This window comes from Camelina sativa, chromosome 4, assembly GCF_030686135.1.
Source record: "Camelina sativa cultivar CO46 ecotype springtype chromosome 4, ASM3068613v1".
Lineage (NCBI taxonomy): Eukaryota > Viridiplantae > Streptophyta > Magnoliopsida > Brassicales > Brassicaceae > Camelina > Camelina sativa.
In genome coordinates, this window is record NC_141883.1 from 14,487,444 (window position 1) to 14,494,146 (window position 6,703).

General features: G+C 43.2%; 1 non-coding gene across 1 annotated transcript; it reads right to left on the minus strand.

The window, feature by feature from the left end:
• Window positions 1–666: 666 nt before the first annotated feature.
• On the minus strand, window positions 667–773 carry LOC147945731 (small nucleolar RNA R71). The gene has a single exon (XR_015597793.1). It is a non-coding gene; the product is annotated as a small nucleolar RNA R71 (small nucleolar RNA).
• Between the last annotated feature and the right edge of the window lie 5,930 nt (window positions 774–6,703).

Sequence of the window (6,703 nt, forward strand, 5' to 3'; positions counted from 1 at the left end):
TCGACCACCACTCGACCGAGCTGTGATCGAGCACTTGATCGAGCCAGAAGCCGGATCCAATTAGCCATTACTTCCCAGTCGACTCGACCACCCACTCGAGCCTGCGCTCGACCGTGTACCTGTTCGAGTATGTAGTAGAGTTTGTTGATGCACACAAGGTCAAAAGGCAAAGACAGTCTTCAGCAGCCTATTGACAACATCCACAGGCTACAAAAGGGTTTGAGACATAAGCAAGGAAGAGTAGTTCAACAACAACAAGGTCAAGACATCATGGAGCAACAAGCTATCCATGAGCAAAGACCAAGGCACATTGGTGCAGGAGATGCACCCAATACCCACAACCAAAGGGCTGGAATTGTGCCACCTTCAGTAGCAAACAATAACTTTGAGATCAAGAGTGGATTGATCTCAATGATACAAGCAAACAAGTTTCATGGGTTGCCAATGGAAGATCCACTAGATCACCTTGATGAGTTTGACAGAATAAGTGGCCTCACAAAGATCAATGGAGTGAGTGAAGATGGATTCAAATTAAGGCTCTTCCCATTTTCTCTTGGAGACAAAGCTCACCTTTGGGAGAAGACTCTACCTACTGGAGCTATCACCACATGGGATGCATGCAAGAAAGCTTTTCTGGCCAAGTTCTTCTCCAATGCAAGGACTGCTAGGCTGAGGAATGAGATTTCTAGGTTTGCTCAAAGGAATAATGAGAGCTTTTGTGAAGCTTGGGAGAGGTTTAAAGGATTCCAAACTCAGTGTCCTCACCATGGCTTCAGCAATGAGTCACTTCTAAGCACCTTGTATAGAGGAGTGCTTCCCAAGATAAGAATGCTTCTTGACACAGCCTCTAATGGCAACTTCCTCAACAAGAATGTAGAAGAAGGATGGGAATTAGTTGAGAATCTTGCTCAATCTGATGGCAATTATAATGAAGACTATGATAGGACCATAAGGAGCTCCTCAACTGATCAAGAGGACAAGTATAAGAAGGATTTGAAGATGGTCAATGAGAAGCTTGACAAGATCCTCCTCAGCCAATCCAAGTCCATTCACTTCATTGGTGAAGAGGAAGCTCCAGTTCAAGAGGGGGAGCCTGACTTTGCTGAGTTGTGCTACATGCAAAACCAGGGAGGATTCAAAGGCTACAACCAAGGAGGTTTCAAGAACAACAATCTCTCTTATAGGAGCACCAATGTGGCCAACCCTCAAGACCAAGTCTATCCACCTCAACAACCTCAACAACAACAAAACTACATCCCCAAGCAACAACACCAAGTGTTCCAGCCCCAATTGTGTCCCCCACCAGGGTTTCAGACTAACCAAGGCCAGGAACAAGACTTAAGAGCAATGATGCAACAGTTGTTGATTGGGCAAACACAAGGCAAGATTGAGGAAGCCAAGCAGTTTGCTGAGTTGAATCAAAGGCTCACATCACAGTACAATGATCTGAACATGAAGTTTGAAGGTCTCAACTCCAGAATGAAGTATATGGAGAGTAACATTGCCTCTACTTCAGCTCCTAAACCCAACCAACTCCCTGGAAAAGCTGTTCAAAATCCAAGGGAGTTCACTGCAAAAGCCATTCATATCTCTGATGAGGAAGTCACTGAGGACAGTGAAGTCCAAGTTTGGGGGAATTCATTAGTTACTGAAGCCCCAAGTGACGTTTGTGCAAAGCAACTGGAGTCCGTTATTGCACTCGACCAAGTACTCGAACAGCCACTCGATCGAGTGGTCGATCGAGTTGCAGACTCAGAAGCTGTCAAGCCTGCTAAGTACACTCCTCCTGCTTAAAAGCCACCTCTTCCATTCCCAGGACGTTTCAAAGCACAAAAGATTAAGGAGCTTAGGGAAATCATTGAGAGAAAGGAGATGATGGCTAAGCAACAAGAAGAAGAGAGGGTTTTAAAGGAAGAAGCTGTGGTTGAGGAAGTGTTGGCCATACAAGAGATCACCATTGCTTACCAAGAAGAAGAGAGAGGACCTGCCTTGGAACAGTATGATCCATATCCTCTCTACAAAGACTTTTTGCTTGATTTGTCAAAGAAGAAGGCTGAAGCTCAAGATGAGAAAGATCTTGAGGACCTTGGAGGAGTTATCATTCCAATCAAGCTTAAGGATCCAGGTCCATTCTATCTGCCTTGCACACTTAGCTATCTTCACTACAACCAATGCCTTTGTGATTTGGGAGCTTCAACAAGTGTGATGCCATACTCCATAGCACAAAAGCTTGGGAGAACTGATTTCAAGTCCACCAACCTTCATATATGTTTAGCTGATGGGTCAAACAAGGAGATAGTTGGAAGGTTGGAGAATGTCCCAGTCAAGATAGGGAAGGCAAGGGTTCACACTGATTTTGTGGTGTTGGAGATGGACAAGGAACCTGAAGATCCAATCATTCTTGGAAGGCCATTCCTAGCCACAGTTGGAGCAGTTATTGATGTCAAAGAGGGTCTTGTGACCTTGAACATTGCTGAAGATATAGCCATGAAGTTTAACATTTATAACCCAACCAACCTTCCTACCATTGATGATCAACCTTTTACTATCAAGGACAAAGGAGGTCAAGAAGGTTCAAGTGGTGAAGCAACTCCAAAGGCTAAGCTCTCCTTACAAGATGATTCTGTGGAAAAGCTTAAGAGGTCAGTTCAAGAGTTGACTAGTATGGTTGAGGATCTTCAAGTTAAGCTGAACAAGAGGTCCTTAAGGAAGGCAAGACCAAGGCTCAAAATCAAGAAGAAACATGGTTTGTGTGTTAAGGGTGAGGTGATCAAGGATCAACTTCACAGTGATCAAGAGGTTCCAGGGAGGATTTCATCACCTCCTTGGTATCTAAACCAAGTCTAAAAAGGACACCAAAGTCAAGCTTAGTGACTTTAAACAAGCTCACTAGGGAGGAAGTCCCTAAGGTATCCTTTGTTAATATGGTTTATTTTTCTTGTAGTTTTGATGTGTTTTCTTTTTTGTTTGTGTTGGACAGGCCTTTAGGTGAGAATGTACTTGGGTAAGGAGGGAATTAGACTTGGAGAAGGAGACTCGCAAGCCCACTCGACCAACCCACGAGAGGTACTCGACCGAGCTGGAAAGGAATTGAGGCCCATTTGATCTTCAAATCATTAGAACGATCGAGTGGAGGGAAGAACAAGAAGAAAAATTTTGAAATTTCAAAATTTGGTCAAGGTGCTCGACCGTGTACAGTCGAGTGTGGGGTCGAGTGGCAGCAAAAAGCAGGTCAAAGATTCTCATTTCAAATTTGAATGGTATGGACGCTCCACCCTTGTCTCTTTGTCCCCTTAGCTTCTTTATATAGACTTTGCACGAAATTATACCTCTCACATTCTCTCATTTGCTCAAAACCATTGAATTCAAGTTTTAAAGTCTCTCTCTTAGCTTATCTTTTGCTCAAGCTTAGTTCTTTCAAGTTTTTGGTTCACTAACCTATTAACTTTGAGCTTTGAGTCTATTCCCTTCAGTTCTATTTGAAAAATGTCTTCAAGAATCACTAGGAAGTCTCAACAAACCGCTGCAACCTCCATGGAACGTCATGATGCTAGCCTTGAATCAAGAGGAGAAGCTGGAAGGGCCTCTCGACGCCCCACTCGATCATGCACTCGACCGAGTGGTGGTTCGAGCAGCCGGTCGAGCCAGATGCCGCGTCCAAGGAGAGAAAGAGTTGAGGAAGATCCTGAGAGGACTGAAAGTGAGGAAGAAAGGGAGTCAACTCTCAATGAGTTCATGAGGAGACACAAGACCAAAGGGAAGAGGCCAGCAGTTGAGGTTGAACAAGAGGAGAGTGAGAATGAGAGTGAGGAAGAAAGTGAAAAAGAAGAGATAGAGGATGATGGAGAAGCTGAGTCATGTGGGTTGTCAAAGAGGCAACTCTATGATGCTTTCATGAGAATGGAGTTCTTAGGGACAAGATATCCACACAAAGAAACCATGGAGAAGCTAGCCATTGGTGAAGATGTGGAGTACCTCTTTGAGAAGAGCAACCTGACCAAGTTTATGGGGCTTTGCATGGAGGGCTACAAAGAAGAGAGTTGTGAGTTTGTGGCCACAGTCAAGCTGCATACATATGCAAGGAAGGATGCTGAGTTTGGAGCTGGCCACATTGATTTCACAATCAAGGGGAAAAGGTATGAACTCTCAATGAAGAAGATAGCCAATGTGTTTGGTTTTGAGGTTGGGAGCAATAGGAGTTTGATGATTCCAAGAGAAGAGCTCTATGCTGTGTGGGAAACCATTGGGGACAACAAATACTACTCATCCTCCAATTCCAAGAGTTCAAGGATAAGGAGCCCAGTCCTAAGGTACTTCCACAAAGCTCTTGCCAACACCTTCTTTGCTAGGAAGGAAACTGGAAATATTAATGAGGGGGAGCTAAAGATGATTGATTTGGCTCTCAATGGAGTCATCTTCCAAGCAAGGAATGGCACCATCATTCTTGGGAGCACTGTGGAGACTGACCTAGCAATGGTGCTCATTGATCACATGGTTTACTTGAGAAGTTGGGTAGGCAAGTTGGAGAATAAAGGATCAAGAGGAGCACTAACCATTGGAGGCATCATTACTCCAATCCTTCAAGCTGCTAAGGTTCCACTTAGAGGAGAAAGGGTTTCACCAAGATGGATTGACTCTAGCTACCTCACCTCTACTCTCATCCTAGCCAAGGAGATGCATCAAGGGAATCACATTTTCAACTTTGAACTTCCAACACTTGGGAAAAAGCAACTGATTTTGCCTAACCAAGAGCTCACTACCATTCAAGAAGGAGCCAACATTGACTTTTGGCCAGCTGAGGAGCATTTGTTTGATGGGATAGTTCAACTTAGCGTTGATGAAGCTGGAGATGTGCAAATGGCTGATGGGGAGGAGCAATTTTACTTTGAGGATTATGAGCTCAACCCAAGAGATAGTAGAGGAGTGAGGGAGGCTACCAAGAGATTAACCCTTCTGCAAAAATGGAACAAATGGCATGGGAAGAGGTTTGATAAGCTGAAGAAGAAGGTGACCAACATGGCTAAGTAGCTCAACTAGAGCACTTTCTAGAGTTCCGAACCCTGTGGAACCAGCTAGGGCTTCAATGTATGAGCCAAATCAGAGGAAGAGGAGCTCAAGTACCCGAGAACAACCCTTTTCAAGGTACTCGCCCGGGTCACTCGAGCACCCACTCGACCGAGCACCTCCAATGCACTCGGCCGAGTTCCAGCCCAGATCACCCTATGGTTTCCCACCTCCAGCTGCTTATCGAGGATATCAAGGTTACCCTCCCATCCCACCCCAGTACTTCATGGATCCAGCACTCTACCAGCAGTTCTACCAGCAGCAAGGTCAACATTTTGACAATCGTGGTCCAGCTCGACCCCCCCACTCGAGCACGTACTCGACCGAGTCCCGGTCGATCCCCATCGTCGAGCTGCCCCAATCTCCACCTCCAAGTCACCAACAAGACCCCAACTACTCCTATGATAGCATGCAGATGGATGTGGACAACTACTTCCACAATCCCTAAGGTACCACTATCACCTTCCCTTGTAGATATCATTGCATTTGACATTGTGTTTTGTTTTTTGTTTTTCATCTTGAATCCTCAATCAAATTTCTTTCACACAGGGACTGTGTGATTTAAGTTTGGGGGAGGGTTTGAGATAGCATTTGACATTGTGTTTTGTGATTCTTATTTCAAATTTTTAGCATAATCATGTTAATACTTGCATAGTATCTAAGGCATAGAAAAACCGTAAAAATTTGAAATTTTTTGCAAAAATCTTTATAAAAAAAAAGAGTGTTCAGGTAGTTTGCACTGCACATTAGGATCTTGTTTAGCATGTTTCATGTAGGATTGTATAGTACTTGCATTAGGGATCTATGATGAGTATTCCCTTATTAGCTTGTTTATTCACTAGACTAGGATCAATGCCCAAGTTAATAGTACTTTGATGCTAGTTGAGTGGTTAGAATAAGATTGAACCAGGCCTTGAATTCCTACATTGCATTTGGTCTATTGAAGCATGTTGAGATTTGAAACCATTTCCTATTTATAAGAACCTAATATTGACTTTCAATTATCAATGTGTGTAATGCTTTAAACTCATGGATACCACATACATATTTGGATCATCTTCTTCCTTTTTACCACTCTTGTTGATCCAAGTAGCTGATTTCCTCATTAAGAATCAGTTCCCCTACCCCTAAACCAAACCTTCTTTCAAGCCATGTTTATTCTTGTGTGTGTGAGGCCTATTTTTGGGATTGAGCTTGGTAGAAAGTGTTAGGTTTGAACTGACAAGAGTAAAGCCTTGTGTAGTTCTAGTTTGCATTTTTCAAACTAGATAGGACTAGGTGGTTCACTTGTTGGGTTTGGGACTTGGCTATTATGAAAAGAAAAGAGGAAAAAGAGAAAGAAAAGGTTAGAGTCTTTAGGAGGGGAATGTGTTTAAGAAAATTTAAAGTCTAGTGAAAGAATGGGAAGAATAAGGTTGTTTAAAGATGGTTCTAGTTAAAGAAAAGAAAGAAAGGAAAGAGAAGTCTAGCAAAATGCTCATATGTCTTAAGAATAAGAAGAAAAGAGAACCATAGCAAATAATTAAGAATCCCCCATTCCACTAGAAAGATCAAATAAGAAACCTCTCCTAAGACTTTAAAACCAAAAGAGAAAAGGGTGAAAAAGAAGAAAAGAAGTTAAAGGGTAGCACTAGGACCA